An 18,921-nucleotide genomic window follows, 5' to 3' on the forward strand; every position below is an offset into this window, starting at 1 on the left:
AAGTTGAAAAAATAATCGGATACGTTTTTAATGGAGAGAATGGGCAAAAACAAAATTTTGTTCGAACATATATTTTAATTAATATGTAAAACTTAACTAATAGAATGTAATTCGAAAAGGCTCTGCAAATCAATGTTAATATATTGAATCCTGAAAATGATCCTAATTTATGAATTTAAGTCTTGATTCCTTGATTTAAAACATTGCTTAGAATCATAATCTCTCTTTAGTCTTCATAGACAAATAACTTTTGCGAATCAATGGGTGTAAGAGTGCGCATGGATACTGAAATATTTACATTGCAAAAAGCGCCAGACGTTCTTATCTTAAAACACAAATGACGAGGAATGATTCATTTGCGATATGATTCAAGGGAATCGGACCACCAACGGTGTATAGGCGATGATTATTTGTCAGTTGTGCTTCGCCGCTTCGAGCACCTTGTCGTCATTAAACGTCAAGCAAATAAACTGCTCCAGTTTAAGGCGGCTTCAACTGATCTTCGCATTGCACTTTTGTGGTGAGTACTATTTTTTCATTATAATTGTATGTATGAAAAGTGGTTGAGATTTAAGTGTAAATTTGATTATATAAAGTGTGAACGTGTAATATAAATCATATAAAGTGTGAACGTGTTAATGAAACATACTTGATTTTGTTTAATTCTTAATGCATCTTTAGGTTCTGTTTTTTTGGCTTATCAATAAGCTTTCATTTTATCATAAAATATTTGATACCAAAAAGTGAAAGCTTGTAAAACTTAGCATCATGGTATCAACTGCTTTAGTATTATAATTTATTTTCTTTGAAAGTTAGATAATATATGCATTTCAGTAACATTCAATATATGTACCTTTATTTCGACACGTTTTTTTACTTGTTTGTTTTTTCCTTATATTAAACAGTCAACATTACCTGAGGGTGGGTTTGAGCTCTCATTGTTAAAGTGCAAGAGTGTAAAATCATATTTATACAGTGTGCTATGAGAACATTAAAAATAAATACGGCGTAGAGAAGTTGAAGACAGTGCGTTTTTCTGTGTCTGATTTGGTTTCCGAATTAATTTTAAAGGGTTACAAAGTCAGTCTCGCCCAGTGGCGTAGCCAGGATTTTGTCAAGAAAAAAGGCAAGATAATTTTTGTAATTTATATTTAATTAACATAAAATCACTGGCTGCACTCCGCCAAGAGGGAGGGGGTTCAGACCCGTGGACCCCCCCATCTTTGCTACGCCACTCTTGCCACTCCTTTATAACATTAAGGAGCGTTGGGATTTGATTCGCTGAGTTCTCGCAGAAAGTTGTATGACACTAAGCATTTCTTTAAGCACCTGAAGGGTGCTGTCGACAATCAAACTATTTTTAATTCCGCATTTGCCAACTTACCTATGGATTTATTATATTTAATGACAACTACGAGCAGCCGTTCCGGTTCTTATCAGTAAATTTTATTATTATAAGATTTTTTCTATTTCCTACCATGTATTATTTTGTTGGCTATCGTTTTCATATTATTTTTTGTATGTATTGCAAAAAAACAATGAATTGTTTTTTTGGCTACCGTGACATATTAGGGTCATTTGAGTTACGATCGTCTTAATTTAATTAAGATGAATAAAAGTAGTATTTGACACTAGTGGGCTCTAAATCTACCACTGTTATCAACCATTTTTTTACATAATTGTAGAAGACTTGCAAAATTTATCTTATTTAAACAACGACGATTAACTTATTTGCAATATCTTTCAAAGGAGTTATTTTAAGTTTGTATCTTAAAAATATAGAATCATCATAGTGTAACATAATATATATATCTATATCGGTATTTCGACAATAGAAACATATATTAGCATACGTATGTCAAGTTTTTGGCGAAGAAGCAGTATCGAGTAAAACATCTGCGGGCCGAGCAAAGCTAATACGTTAACGTGAAAATGCTTTTACCGTAATAGTACTTATTAATCACTTTGTGAATATTTACCTTTATGCTAAGCGTCTAGCTTTTCCAGTTCAACTTACACCTAACCGCAGGTTGCCTTTGCACCGACTACTAATCCACCGAACGGCTTAGCGTTCAAAACAACTGCCGAACCCGATCATAGAATTTCTTTAGTAACATCTACTATGGGTGCAATAAGTCTACATTAAATATAAAACAAGAGGGCGATAAATGCCCATCGGTTAACATTCATTGGTTACATTGAGACAAGAGTATGAGTTTATAATAAAAAATAGTTGGATTTCACTAAGGGTTCTGATTTTCGACACTTTTTTAAACTTATGTATTTTTTAGCAAAAGCTGTATTATTTGGTCCTTAAGCTTATTATATAAACGTTAAATATGATTATTAGAATATAACAAAAAAATTAAGTAGGTAATGTAAATTTTTTATATTATTGTAATAAACGAACGGGATCTACTAAAAAAATTATGCTTCTGAAAGTATTTTTATAAATTGATTAGATAAATAAAAAATTAAGGATAAATTGAAAAAAATAGCAATAATAAATCTATAAAATTTAAATTCATAAATTTGTAAAAGTCAGATAGATACGCTTATGCATTTTATGTTTATACTCTAATTTAAGTGGTCTTGTCATAGTCACCGATTCTGGAGTTTATTGCGTTAATGTGATCTCGCGTAATATTTTTTATACAGGTGGGTCATAAGTTTTTACAATTTTGAATGAAAAAAAACTGCTGGTCGTATGGTAATAATGTTTATTTCACTGAAAGAATATATATTGAAAATCATGTATTCAAAATAATGTCGTCTAAATGTCTAGTAATTTACGAAGAACTTTATGAGATCTTCAGAAAATTCAAGTAAATCGTGATTAGTTTTATTAAACGCCTTTTGATTTAAATTAAAAAATCAGCGAAAATATAAAAAAAATAAAGCATAAAATATTGATTAAATGGTTTAGTAAAACTAATCCATACTTTTAGGAAACTATTAAATTTGGACAAAGTTTCAATAAAAAACCTCAAAATCTCGGTCAAATTTAACTTAACGTGATAGCAAAAAAATATAATTTTAATTTTAATATTAATTATAAAATGTACGATGTTATTTTAAACATCCTAAATATTGTAAACTCATTTTTCTTTCAAATACTTAATATATTTTTAAAAACAACATATTAATTTATATTGTTTAGTTTGTTTTTAGTGCAAAATTTGATATTGAAACACATTAAGGGATATATATTGGGACACCCGGTATATATGATACATACATACATATATATATGTGTAATGTCTGAAGGAGAGATGACTTCATTATTTAGTCAATGTTATTGAAAGTTTACTCTTTGATCGTAAGACTTGATTATGTATTCATTTCGATCGAGTTGATGTATGAACTAGATAGTGACGAGACGAAATAAAATAAATAACATTACTTCTCTCACAGTTAATCTGTAAATGGCAAACGTTCATATTGAAAATATGAATATTGATATATACAACGAACCATATATTAATAATAAAATTGTGAATTTTCTGCTAATTAATTTGAACGGAATTTAATGATTGTAATAATAACGAGATATTTTTTTTCTACCAATAAGCTTACAGTAAGTAAACGACATTGAAAGCTAAAACGCAAAAAGCAAAAATATATTTTTAATTATTCTTTGTTTTGCTTATTTGCTAAAAAGAACTATATTTTCAGATCAAAGAAAACAGTTTACAATAGTACTATATATCCTTATATAAAATATAGTAAAACAATATGTGTTATTATAGTCTGATTTGTAATTTAAAAAATAGTGTAATATTAGGTATGTGTTAATTAATAAATATGTACATAAATTGAATATTAAAATTATGGATAATTTAATAGTAGAAAGATATAAAAAAATAAGTACTGCTTACAAAATTTTATATGGAGCAGTCGATTTATCTAATAGTATTTTATTTAGAAATAAAAGTAAAGCCGTTTTTAATTTATAAAGGCACTTTCGAAATTAAGTTTTTTTTTTCATTTTTTATATTACGATTTTTGTGTAATTATTAATTATATTATGCCATTTTTTTAATTTTCATTTAAAAAACGATACATTTTAAAGTTATACGGGTAATTTAAAAAGAATACTATTTAATGCAAATATTCTTTTTCGGTTCGAAACATTTTACAAATACGCATGTATGATGTTTAAAATCACTCTGCAATATGAACAATGAAATGCTTGAAGTTGTACTGTAATATACATAGATATTGTTTTACACTAGACAACAGAACAGCCAATCGTAGTTTTCAACACAAAATTACAATACTTTTCCTTGTTATGTTAATTACTATATGAGTCATTTATAAACATACATTATAACTTTAGCAGATTCATACCCCATTAATACCCATTACTAGATAATAAGTTAATGTTTTATCCACAAACATATTTATTGATGTGAATAATCATACTTGTGCTTATGAATTGTACGCATTTACGTCTTATTCACAAAAAACACACCAAGAGACAGAGCCGTGCGAATAAGATAGCAAATAAATATGAATTTTTTTTTTATTTATTGTGTGGATAAGTAAAAATATATTTAATTTGTATATGAAGCTTTTGATGATTATACCGATTTAAATGTTGTACCTTGTATACAAATATGACACAAAATCAAATAAAAAATAAAAATCAAAGTAATCAAATAAAAAAAGTAAATCTCTATAATCTATTTCTATAAGATAATAAAATGCCCTATTGTTAAGACTTGAGAAAAAATCGATTTATCACAAGAAACCACAACGCAACCCTTCTTTACACAATTTATATCTCTTATTCTTAATGTAGAATTAACCCTTTGAGTAGTGAGTTAATTTGTTAATATATATTATTTTTTTAGTATACACCTAGGAGTGAGTACATAATAAAAAAAATCAGTGATTCTATTAGTTTTATTGCTTTGATTTACTTTATTACTCTTTTGTATCAGTATGTTTTAATATTGATTTATTTTACATATTTTATGAATATTATTCGTTTTTTTTTGGATTTTTTAATATCGATGCCGAGGCCTTAAAATTATTATATAATATTTTTGTTATGTCAATTTATTGATTGGTATATAAATCATTTACAAAAATTTTAATTAAAAAAAATATTATATAATTACAAATAATGTTTTTATTTCTTCAGTTATATATGTAAATATTTAACAATTATATTAAATATTAATATATAACTATCTGGGGTACTTCAAAACAATGAAAGATCGAACGCCGTACTAAAAAAAATCTATTTTATTTTGAAGTTATTTTTCTAGCTTATATACGAAGTGCTCAGTCTGTCATGAGCTATTGAAGATCTTAAATAATTGTTTCAGTTTAGGTTTATATGTTGATATTTCCGCTTTAACTTGCTGTCAAATTTAATCGCAATGTATGAGTTTAAATGAGTTATTTTTTTAAACATTTTACGTAATTAAAATAATGGTCCGTTCATGTCTCTCGTATATTAACTTAGTTTCATCTTGCGATATTGTATTTAAATCAGCGAGAAAGTCAAAGTTTTTCAGAAAACACCTTATCAAGCTTTTCAAACTGTCAGTTTAGTTGCTCGATTATTGTTTCAACATCGTGTATATGTTTTTTAGAAACATTTATATTAAAAAAAATATGAAAAGCTTCATATTCACATTGATTCAGATATTTGACGAATCTATATTGTCGATTTATTTTAAGCACAACAAATAATGGCGTTTATTTATTGCCTTTAATGATTTTCTTCATTATTTTTTTTCGATTTTGTAGCATTCCTTTTAAACTTAAATTTTAAGTTTAAATGTGCGTTGATGATTTTGGTTTAGAGCCGCCGACATTTTCGCCCCCTCTCCTTTGCATGGCTCTAAATAGGAGAATATTAATGCAAATAAAAGTTTGTCTTGAACAAGATTTCTAATAGCAAAAATAATAATAAAAAAAACTATAATGCAATTATAAAACAGTTCTTGGTTATGACATACATATAACTATTCATATGCAATTTTTTTAATTCAATTCAGCCACCGTTCTTAATTTCATTGTCAAAGATTCCAAATGTCATAGGGGTGGTCGTTTGGTTGTCTGCGGCTACATTACGGGGGTTTGAACCCCCTTAATTACACAGGGTATTGCAAAATGCAAGTACTTGGCGAGCTGTGACGACTCCTCCGTTTAATTTCGCCCTTATTTATTATACATGCACCGGTACTAGTATCACACAGCATTCGCGCCACGATCATTAAGCATTAAATATTTCTCTTAACAGACAAACACACACATACACACGTTGGGGCTTACTCTTTGTGTACATGGACGAAATTAAATTTATTAATGTTTGATATATGATGAATTCAATCGCGCGGCAACTAGATAATTATCAAAGGGTTGAAACGTTGGACGCATGCAATTAGCCTTTTAATCAGTCAAACGTTGCTTTAAGCCGGTAGTGTCAAACTCATATACAAAGGTGGGCCGCCAAATTCATTTTAAAAGAGAACATGCAAAAATTGGAACCAGCAAAAAATGTATTTTATCATCATTAAAATTAACAGTTTTTAGTTTCTCTAAATCCATTTTATTTTACATTAAAATTTTAAGCCAAAAAATGTATAAATACATTTTGTTTTTTATAAAATATCTTCTATTGTTGTAGGTGTCCTTGGCCTGCAAATTAAATGTCTTCTTTCATGCCTTTCACACCTAGATATCGTACAAAAATCAAAACCTGAAAGTTGAACACTAAACACACCACTAACTTTTATTAATAGAAATAGTTGTTGCTTAATTAAATCCGACATGTCTTTTTTTTCTTAATGTTATCTCCTTAGGTGATACGCACCAATTCAACAGCAACTGGTTTTATAAATGTTTTCGCAATAGTGTCAAATTTTATGGTTAATAGTCTTAGATTATTTATCTGCATTTTTATATTTATAATTATTGGATTTCAGTATCTTGATTAAAATTAATCTCCAATTTGGCATAAACTATAGATAATATCAAATGTTATGATAATCTCAAACGTTTATTAAAATTCTATTTCACTACATTACAAAGAGGTATATTATATAATGATGCGAGGTGATGCACTCTGGATATCATTTCTTGATAGGTTTTTCCCATAAGTCTATAATTTAAGTTTGTTTATATTTATAACGAAATTGAGTCCCTGTGATACTCAAGAATAAGAAAAATACTCATTGGAGCATCTATTGCCAAAGCTCATATACTGATGATGGTGACTTAAGAAACTCGTAAACGGTAACAAGACCGTTCGAAAAACAGAAGTCGCTTAAGGTAAATATATATTAAATCTTGGGATTCATCGCGATTTTTACTTACTTTCTTTTTATATTTTGGCTGCGATTTTCCAGCCATGATCACGAATTATCCGTAACTGCCGCTCTGGTCTTTGATCTTGTCATATATTCACGTTTTGGTGGGTCAGTATTAATTTTAATAATTAATGGCTCATTTGACCAGGATGCGTCATTTGTGTCTGTGCTAACTTATTTGTGTAATTGTGTGGCAATTAGGTCGGTGACAATTTTATGTGATATATATACATATATATATATATATATATATATATATATATATATTTATTTATTTTTTAGTTTGTTGCAGATAAGATACTTCAAAATGGCCAATTACAAAAATAAGGCAAATTATGGGGCCATATTTTCAATAATATTGTGTGTTTTCTGGATGATATATTTGATTTTTGCAAATGAAGTTATTGCCGAGAGTATTACAAATATAAAAATAAAAAAAGGTACGTTAAGTGTTGTTTAGCATTAGGTTTATTATTTTAAAATATTTTTTATATAAAAACAATGTTGTATTAGTACTTATTTACAGCTGTTTGTTCATACACAGGTTTTTGATCATGGATCAATTGCGTTAGTTATTATAATTTTTGAAGAGATACTTATATTTTAAACTTATAATTAACGACTCAATAAAATAAATAGTAGTTTTGAATTAGCACATGTTCTAACTAAATGGGTTTTTGCCTTACTTAACTAAAAAGCGTTTCTTACATTTTATTTTAAGTTTAAATGCACCAAAATATTTTATTTATTGCCTTGAATTACAAAGTTTTTAAAACTATTGCAATTTGTTATTTCTTCTAATCGTTATTGTTTGATTTTTTTAGAATATTTATTAAATTTAGCTTTTTCTTGAATATTTTTTATAATATAATATACATAAATAATATATATATATATATATATATATATATATATATATATATATATATATATATATATATATATATATATATATATATATATATATATATATATATATATATATATATATATATATATATATATATATATATATATATATATATATATATATATATATATATATATATATATATATATATATATATATATATATATATATATATATATATATATATATATATATATATATATATATATATATATATATATATATATATATAATTACAATGAAACACAAACCCTTTAATGCTTGATATTAATTTATATCAATTTTAGAGTTCCTCTCTCTTATTTCTTACGGTATCATCTACGTGATTTTGCTCTTAGCTGCTAGCATTTTTTTGGTGAGTGTATTCCTTAAAAATAATTAGTGGTGACAATATAATATAATATTTATAATCGGCTTACAGAAACTGTCCGTCCATTATTCCGTGAAAAGTGGAGCGATTCCATGGATATTCATATTTTTTCCTACAATCATATACGAGTCGTATGTTGGAATAACGTCAATCTCAAACAAGGAATATATAGTAAGTAAAGAGAGCTGAATAAATGTAAAGAGAAAGTAATTGTACATGTCCCAGTCTTCATGTTATATATAAAAAAACTTTTTTTCTTATTATTTCAAAGTTATAATGTAATGTAAGACTTCTGTTTTTGATTGCAATATACGGCCGAAATCATTAGGTTATTCATAATATTGTTTTCGTTATAGGTGATCTTTCCAACATTAATATTATTGGGTCTATACGTAAGCCTATATTTATCTCGTAGTATACTAGCAGTTTATAAAAATAGTAACTTTATGACATATTTTACAGATGTATACCTGGTTTTGTGTTGTATGTTACGTAATGATAAAAACAGAGCCAGAAGTCTCCGAAAACAACGAAGAGATTGAAATGAACGATATCAGTGGCTAAAGAATTTTATAATATTTTAACATTAAGCCTTTTACTTAAAGGGTAGTGTTTTAGATTTTTTTATATAACTAAAACTACTTAATTCACATTTCATTGTAATATGATAAATGTAATATTAATTCAGTAACTCTCATATTAAAGTTGATTTTTAAGTATTATTTTTGTAATATCAATAATTTTCTCTTAAAATGAAAAACAAATAAAAAGGATATGTAATATTTTTATTTTTACTAGAACACTACTTATTAATATATGTAACAATATCTTAAATTAGACATATATACATTATAATAAAGCTTTTTATATAACCATTATTTTTTTTTATTAATTTAACCATTTCATTATTATGTAACTTCAAAATCCCAAAAAAATACATTAAAAAAATTAAATTGCAATAAATTTACACAAAAGTACATTTAATAATTTTGCAATCTATTTATAAAAAATAAAATAGTGCTACGTAAATTTCACAGAAATATTTGCATTATATATTTTTTCTCATATTTCATTTACGTTTCGACTAAAGCACTTTTTAAAATTTTTACTTATCTAAGTTCTCTAGCGATTGTAAGCATAGCATAAAACATATATTTACATCTCTTAACATCTGATATATACATATATTATTTTTTTATTGTAACAATAAAAACTAAGAAGATATTTTATAAGGTTCATGTTATACAGAATAATAAAAAAAGTATGAATAATGTAGTATTTATATTATGATTTTACATATGCGTAATAAAGATCCAACGTTCAAAGTTCAAATTAGTGCAAATATTTGCTATATGAAGACGTTGAATTATTGCTGGATAAAATAATAGATACTTTATAACGGAGGTTGTGTCGTAATATTATTTGCGTTCGTCAACTGTAAAGATAAAAAATATTGCTTGTTAGATATATACAGCAGTTTTGTTACCTATTAATATGATTTTTTAAAGAAGTGATAAGCTACTATAGATCTATAAGCATGAGCTTTCATTAATTGTTTGCTCTCTGTTTTCTGAATAAAAACATAATATTTATTAACATAAAATTCTTGTAATTGATATATGTTTTATACAAAGACATTAATTAAATTACCTTGAATTGTTTCTAAAAAAAAATTAGGTTGTATCGTATAACTATTTGAAGTTACATTTTCTGTAAAATAAGCAATTTAAATTATTTTACTTAAAGAAATGCAGTGTGTCATTACAAACTTTCGAATTATTACCTTGAGCTTTTACCAATGCTTTTCTCGTTATGTTTTTATTGATATTATCTGAAAAAATAATACACAATTAATTATTTTGAATACATTTGCTACATAATGTTCATGAATACAATACCTTTAATTATTGCTGGAGGAGAAGTATATGTACTTCTAAAAGTAGGTTGTTTCGTAATAATATTTGAGGTTATATTTTCTGTAAACAATAAGCGAATTAAATTACAGTTTTGTTACTTTTTATTATGATTATAAAAAAAATTGTATTTAAATATATGAACTAAGGTAAGCTAACAATTACCAACTTTAAAATTATTACCTTGAGCTTTCACCAATGCCTTGCTTGTTATGTATTCATGAATGTTCTCTGATAAAATAATACAAAATCAATTATTTTAAAAATAATAGAATATCGCTTAAGAAAATCAGTGAAATATATAACTTGCAATAAAAATAGAAAATAAATATTATAGTAAACGCCTTAAGTGTGGCTATTAGAAATTAGTATAAAATGTAGATATATATAATTTTAAATAAACCTAATAAAAGGTGGATAGCAATTATTAGAGATATTATTAATATCAAATAAATTATTAGTATATTATATTATACTTATAATTTATTGAATTATTAAATTTGTAAATTTAAACATATAGAATACATTATCATTATTTTTATTTAAGTCAAATTTAAAATGTGTAAATCAGTTAATCCATAAAGAAATAAAAATATATTTATGTTAAAACTTAATTAAAAAAACACAAAATCATAGGACTATATTTACTACTATATTACATAGTAAATAGAGCACTCTGTAAAGAAGAAATGTATGAAAATTTAAAAGTGTATTTACATAAAATAAAAAAAACTAATATGGTTGAGAAAACGTGATTGTTTTTTTAATGAAAAAGGTAATGAAAAAAGCAAGCAATAAACAAAAAGGGATTCATTATTTTATAACATAATTTATATAAACAGAATCAAACCTAAGGAATAATTATTTTATGGTGACTGCATTAGATGTAATCAAAAGCATTAGAGCAGTATTCCAAAATTTTAAGAGTGCTTTTAAAACCGTAAGCTGATATATAATGTTAATGGAATTCTAAGTTACGAGAATATATATATACTTATATAAATAAAATAGTTAAAATATGGTTTAATTTATACTACAAGAATATAAAGCAAACTATTTATATTAATAATGCTATTAAAGAAATATCTCTCACGTTGTATCATAAACTTTAGATTACCTCGAGTGCTTTCTAATTTGTTGTCGTCAGCAGATGTATATGAGTTGATCGACACATTTTCATTATTGTTTTCTGAAAAAAAATATAATTATAACGTTTTATTTCATTAAATAATTTAATAAAATACTAATACTACTTACTTGCTTTGCCCATTTCAAATATTAAAACCAAATAGACAGTAAAAGTTAGAATAAACGATAAAACGACACATATCGGGACTATCGAAAATTCCATTTCTTTCAAATACCTCTTACCTCTAGCGATCATTTTCGCACAGTGACAACTTTGAGGAATCAATCCAAATGCTTCGTCATAAAAAAATCAGGCCATGTTTTATATTTCTTCACATTAGTCATTCATATAAACATAAACATTGTTCAATAATTAAACACAGAAATAAATATTATTGGCCCAAATTTAATTTATTAATCATTTGATGCTTTTTATTAAATATCAATTTCAAAGCTTTTGTACAACATTGCTCTCCTAAGATTTTCTTAACATATAAATGTATGATTGTAATATAATTTTGTTTTACTAAAAAGCTAATAGAAAATCCATAAAACACAATATTTACAATGAGAAATCAAAAGTTTCGGACTTTTCCACCACAGTGTTGATTGAACTAAGTCGTAGAATATATACTTTATATTTAAGAAAAAAACCTAAAATATGTGAATATGAAGCGTTTGATAAATATGGCCATTTACATTAATAAAAAAAGATGAGAATAAGTTATATAGCTATTCTATAGATCTTGTGATCGAATATACAAAAGACTTGAACGGACCCAGGTTTTTAAGTGGGATAGTTATTGAAAAAAAATCAAGCATTTAAAAATCCTTTGATTAATTTTACGATTTAATTTGCAAGCAAACTATAGGGAAAGCTAATTAAAAAAACTATATAAAAATATAGAGAAAGCATATATTCACAATATGCTATATTAACAGCTGCTTTAGCGAAAAAATATTTTATTAAACTTAAACTGGTTAAATGTTAGTTTGAGTAATTTGTGTATACTTTCGATTAAAAACAATTTAACACAATTATTACATATAGTGAAAAATATTGACGATGTTCTCACTGAAGGCGAGAAAAATAAATTTTAAAATCAAGTAGATATTTTGCTACAGGGGGCTTTCAAAATTAATAAATAGCACTAAAGTAAAAATAAGAGAAAAGAAAAACTTCTTTAGTCTATCTATTTCAGACTGTTGAAGCATCTGCAATAGGTACACTAAAGAAGTCTACTTTTATTAAATTAACAAGTCCAAGATTTAAAGAAGGTACATAAGTAAATTCAGTTTATTTTTTTTGACAATTTATTTTATCCAAACAACAAATATAGAAAATTAGGATTTCATATGTATGTATATAATATATTTTATACATTTGTATAACGAAAGATTTATCTGAACTATTTTTCTGGGAGGGGGAGAGGGGTAAAAATTTAGGCTTCACCTTGCGTGCAACATAATATATTTTTTTGTCTTGTTTTTTAAAGTTTTTTCTTTAAAAATGGTTTTTGAATTTTATAAAAATTTAAAAAAAATTGTATTTATTGGTCTAAATATGTTATCAAATCCATTTTTTCATTAATTTTTAATTTATTTAAATTTATATTTTTATGTGTACTATTTCGAAAAACCTTTAAATATTTGGAAAAAAATGATAAATTTATTTCAACTATAGTACGTTTTTAGTTTCATATGGAATATTATGCTTTTGAAGATGAAGCGTTTTTTATATAAAAATTTCATTGCTATTATTTGGATTGTTTCACAAATACGTCATTGCCAACCACAACAGCAAAAGTACAAATTAGCAATCTTTTCAGCTGTCGAATCAATGCTATTCAAATCATTTTGTTTAGCAATGCTAAATTTGAGCAATTACGGTGATTAGTAAAAATTAATTTTATATTAGTCATTAAAAACATGCTAAAATCATATGCAAACTTTCACATTATAACGATTTTTTGTATGTTATTTTAATAATTAATCGATTAAAAGTAAATACGCAAAATGCACTTATAACAAGTGCAGAAAGTTGATGAAAGCTAAATCACTCTGTATTAAGAAAAAGTTAAAAAATTATCGAATGCATCTAAGCAATTTTAAATTATCAGGATACCAGAAAAATATAAATATTTTAACTGCTGTATTCATTTCGTAATGAATAACGAGTAAAGCAGAGCCTTAGTGGTGTAATTTTCATTCGATTGGTTACTAACTGTCTACGATAATTTAGATAATTCTAGAATAACCGAATTAAATCATACGAACAATTGAGATCGACAGTTTTTTTATTATCAACCAATGACAAACTTTGTCGAAGGCTTTTTGAAAAAATCATATATACGATTTCTACTTAAATATTCGCATCAAAAGATTTTTTGATATTATTTTTGTAAAATACAGAAGGTTTGAAAAAAACCTCACGGCTATTTACGATCAATGTTTATTCCTTATAAAAAAATCAAATTGAAAGACGAATGCTAAAATTCTATGGAGTATGACTCTCAAATGAGCGAATTTTAAAAATAATAGGACGCGATTGAAACTCATTTTAAGTACCTCGGAAATATGATTTGAGGTCCGATATATGAATTTTTAATATTTTAATTGCAAGTAAAAATAGATCGCATATGATCGAAAAAGTGTTTCATGCATCTATGGACCAGGAGAGATACTTGGAACTTATCAAAAATACAGGAAGGTAAATAACGACGGAACGAAGCTCTTCAAGAAATATCGATTCAATCAATCAAATCAGGAATAACTATTGTGTAAAATTGAATTGGAAATTCACCATACTCATTTTCTATAACGTAACACATCGCACTTGAAATCGCTTATTCTATGGCACAAGCCTCTCTACCGCAATTCACTATTATATGGCATTAAACAAGTTAAAAGTTTTTTTGCGTGATTTAATGGCGGCGGTCACACGGTCCGAGGGTTGCGCCAATTACTTTTATGTACATTGGCCAACATGAAAACTTGGCTTTGATCCCGGAAGCGATGTGCTACCAAACACCTTATTAACGGTAAACTTGCCAACTGTCATGAAAAATATGTGACATAAAAGTGGCTCGCAAATAACTTTCGTAGGCGAATACTTAAAGCAAGGGCATTAGCCGCATACGAAATAAATAAAGCTGAAACAAATTACACAATGTATTTGGCATTATAATATTCAATAATCACTATTATGATACCAATGGTGCATTTAAGCAACAAACTTTTGACTCTTCAGTTCATTTTTATCTTAAAAATACAATTTATTAACGCATTTCCTTAGATAGTTTTAAAAATAATAAAAAAAACAACTATTTAAGCGGTTAAGTAATTATTTATTTGAATTAATCTTATAGTTTTACAATAGTAATATTATGTAATAATTTTACAATGATTTTAACCTCATGGCAGTTGGGGTTTAGCCATTGATTCTTATTATAAAATATACTGTTCAGTAGACATAATTAAATATATTTTTTTTAATTTCAAAATCGAATCAACCAGATGGTTAATATGGTAACAAGTCGGTTATACCTCAAATACTTTAAATATAATCACAATTGATGATTATTGTATAATTATAATTCCGATAAATCATTACAGGTTTCTTAGATTTTCATACCTTCATAGATGAATATTGTAATTAACAATTTATATAATAGTCGTACATCTATTAATTGTAAGCTATAATTTATTTATAATTAAAAATAATAGTGTCATTATATATTATTTATAGACTTTTTTCAGTCTTTTTTCTCAAAATTATTCGTTATAACGCATCGGGCTAAAGTTACAACGAAAGGTTAACAATACATAATAATTAAGATTAGGCCTATAAAGTGGCCAGTTAAGTAATAATATCATAATATAATTACCGATTAATTACCCATGAGTTAGGAAATATAAGAAAAAAACTTGTGAATGAATATCATTGAAAGGTCGGGTCTATTTAATGCACGTTTCTAAATGCTCTTTTTTCACGCCTGTTCATTCTGAAAAATAAATATAATAATATAAAACATATAATATATGTTATTTAATATGAGAATAAAAATATTATATTTACCTCTTTTTCGGTATCTTTTGAATGTTACTCACTGAAGTATAAATCTGAGTCGTGGTTGTAAAAATTTCTGCATTAAAATTTACACAAATTTAAATTAAATGTTAAAATACAAATATAAAATATAAATAAAGCTCACCCTTCTGTGGAGTCATGGTTGTGAGAATTTCTACAATAAAAATTAAACAGAATTAAATTAAATAATAAAATACAAATTTAAAATATAGCTAAAGCTTACCCTCATATGGAGAAGTTGTTGTGAGAATTTCTGCAATATAATTAAAGTAGAGGTTAATTAAATGATAAAATACTAATTTGATATATGGATTAGGCTTACCCTCATATGGGGTTGTCAATAACGCTTCTTTAGTTTCGTTATATGCAGTAGCGTTTTTATTTCGAACATGAAGAAATAAACCTGTATAAAAAAATATTACTTAGTTATAGTGGTTTTCTTTCTTAAGTAAGCACTAATGGTATACACTATTAAATGGTGGTATTGAAAAAAGATGATCAGTATATCTAAAGAATATATGCACATATATATATATATATAATTATATAGTTATTACACATCTCAGAGAAGTTCAACAAAAAGAAAATACTTTTAGTCACTGGGAGCGCCAAAGAAAAATAACTCGAATTTAACATTTTTTTATTAAAATAAAAAAAATACAAATAAATAACAGAGGATCGTAAATTTATACTTACAATTTAAAGCTGCACTTAACAATAAAGCTTGAGCTACTACAATTCCCAAGCAGATGAGAGCACCCAATTGCCTCGGAATTTTCTTGCACAGTTTGGGACGCTCCATTGTGGGCAATCGATAGAGTGAATATGTTAGGATTTGAAGTCTTCTTTTCAACTAAAAGGTACGTGTCATTTTATTAGGATGTGCTTTATCAGAAAATTAAAATTGGAAAATGTCACGATCGTCATGAACATTTTTTGATAAAATCCTATATATTCTCTTTGACACGATGTTGTGTTCAGAAACGAGTAAAGACGTATCCTTTTGTTATTACGGTGAATCATTTTTACTTATGTTTATAAAAACTTTTTCGATGTTACTTGAGTGCTATTTTTATCAAACTATTTTTGTATATGTGACGATGTTGCGTTCAGATTATCAATTATCAAAAGCATGATTTTTCGTTTCCAATTATCAGCGTAAAGCAACTTCAATGTAAAACTATGACACATATATATATTCCCCTATCTGATTAAAATATCCCTTCAATTTAAGATTTTACCTTATTTTATAAATAATGAAGGCGACATAGCACACATACATCCGAACATATTATGGCATTAAGTAAGGGTCAGTCTATCTCCCTTTTCCGAGTTGTGTTTTACTACATGTCTTTGTATCTTAGGTATACAACGTTTTCTAATTAGACTAAGTGCGCCTACATCGTCATAGTACATCTGACGATATATAAATGCTCAATATTGATTATCCTTTGAAAAGAAAATCTCATCACTCAATTTATGTTTGTTTTATATTTTACAGTATAACAAAATAAAACCATACAGATGTTTCATCGGTACAAAAGAAACAATACGATAACAATTTATTACAAAATAATTACCATCAATTAAATTTGCATTCCACCCTTGTTTTATTATACTTTCTGTGGTAATTGCTATGGAACAAATAAGATCGTCACATACAGTTTGTATATGTAAGTTATACGTAAAGTTTTCCGTTTGTACGTTTGAAGCGGGTTTAAATCTGGATTCTAGACCAGCAGATGCGAAGAGAGAAGCGGCGGTTTTGTGCGATCTGAATTTAGGTAAACTTATTCTTTGTCATGGTTCGTACAAACTTATTGATGCTGATTTGGATGGAAATTTGAACTTAATCTGTAAAAATGTATTCTCGCATCAGTGTTCTATTTTACCAAAAAAACATTTTTAAACGTTTACAATCTGTATTTGTGTATCACATGTCGAAACTGGGTTTATGATTTAATAGCATAATATTCGGATTCACACGCCTGTGAATTTGGCTAAAAGTTTTTCGACCGTTTTAAGACCTTTTTACTTAGAGTTAAAATCACTAGATTACACTGCTTTACTGTGGTATACAAGCTTGTATTTTTTTTACATAAAGTTCAGAAAAAGTTGAATTACCCTTTTTGTCTACAATATGCAATTGTACTGCCGGTCTATATGAATAGCCACTCATAGCTCAATTGTGAACTTAAATAGGTTTACATCCTGACTATTTGCAGCATTGCCTATTGAAGGAAATTAGCCTCGACAGTAAGTTTCACGTAGCCACTGCTTACACCGGTGCAGCATTTAGCGACATGACACTCGAGCTTACATTAAGTGGTTTTCATGAATGAACTTTTCCCAATACATATTACAATCCATAGCTGTTCGAAATAATATAGTTATTATTATTAGTATAATTATTGATTTTTTTTAATAATGAAATATAATTATTTTTTCATCTCAAATACACACATACAAGAAAAGGAAACAATACTGATGATTTGTAACTAAATTACATTATTTAATAAATGAAGCACTTTCCGAACAAAATATATCTGATAATTTAAAAATTACTGTTATTATACATATACCTAAAATAAAATAATTGAGGTAAAAATGTTAGATAAATTTGATAAATTGTATAGAAAAGCTATTAGAATTAGTAGTAAGCATACCATTTAAATATTTAATTATTTCGCAAAATAATCTATGTGAACAACAATTGAGACTGTAATATAAGTAGTGATATATAATTAGTAGGCCAAGGATATGAACAGACTAATTGGAGAAGTTTTCTTGAATTTCAAAACATATACTAGACAGAAGTATCATGTTCAGGAAATAAGAGATTATATATTATGATTAAGTGAAATAATACCACAGGTGTCCAAACTAGAACATTGTTGTTCATAATATAAAATAACGATATTTTATATTATAAACAAGTTGTAGATAACTTAAATAATTAAGTTTAATAGAAATATGGCTAAAAAATATTATATGTTTATTAATTATAGAGATTTGTTAGATAATAACTATATTATTTAAATCATTGAAGGCCATCGAAAGTTTTTTCATCATTTTAAAAATAAAATAATAATAACATTCTTTAGTGATTAGTTCTGCGCCACTTTCAAGCTTTTAGCATTACAAGACCAATGGTCTTTAAACCCATTAGAAGCTATTTTTCC

At 26.3% G+C, this 18,921-nt stretch overlaps 2 long non-coding RNA genes across 2 annotated transcripts in view; one reads left to right on the forward strand and one right to left on the reverse strand.

Annotated features, from left to right (window-relative positions):
- Positions 1 to 433: 433 nt before the first annotated feature.
- LOC148234341 (uncharacterized) overlaps positions 434 to 18,921 on the forward strand; it is a 47,440-nt gene continuing 28,952 nt past the window's right edge. The window contains exon 1 of the long non-coding RNA XR_015810043.1: positions 434 to 520. This is a non-coding gene — a long non-coding RNA (uncharacterized LOC148234341). The remainder of the gene's footprint in view (positions 521 to 18,921) is intronic.
- On the reverse strand, positions 15,446 to 16,142 carry LOC148234342 (uncharacterized). Its single transcript, XR_015810190.1, has 5 exons — positions 16,062 to 16,142; positions 15,963 to 15,992; positions 15,864 to 15,893; positions 15,728 to 15,794; positions 15,446 to 15,653 (listed from the first exon to the last, which is right to left on the reverse strand). It is a non-coding gene; the product is annotated as an uncharacterized LOC148234342 (long non-coding RNA).

This window comes from Plectrocnemia conspersa, unplaced genomic scaffold (assembly GCF_051122295.1).
Source record: "Plectrocnemia conspersa isolate PC_06_02 unplaced genomic scaffold, ASM5112229v1 ptg000006l, whole genome shotgun sequence".
Taxonomy (NCBI): domain Eukaryota; kingdom Metazoa; phylum Arthropoda; class Insecta; order Trichoptera; family Polycentropodidae; genus Plectrocnemia; species Plectrocnemia conspersa.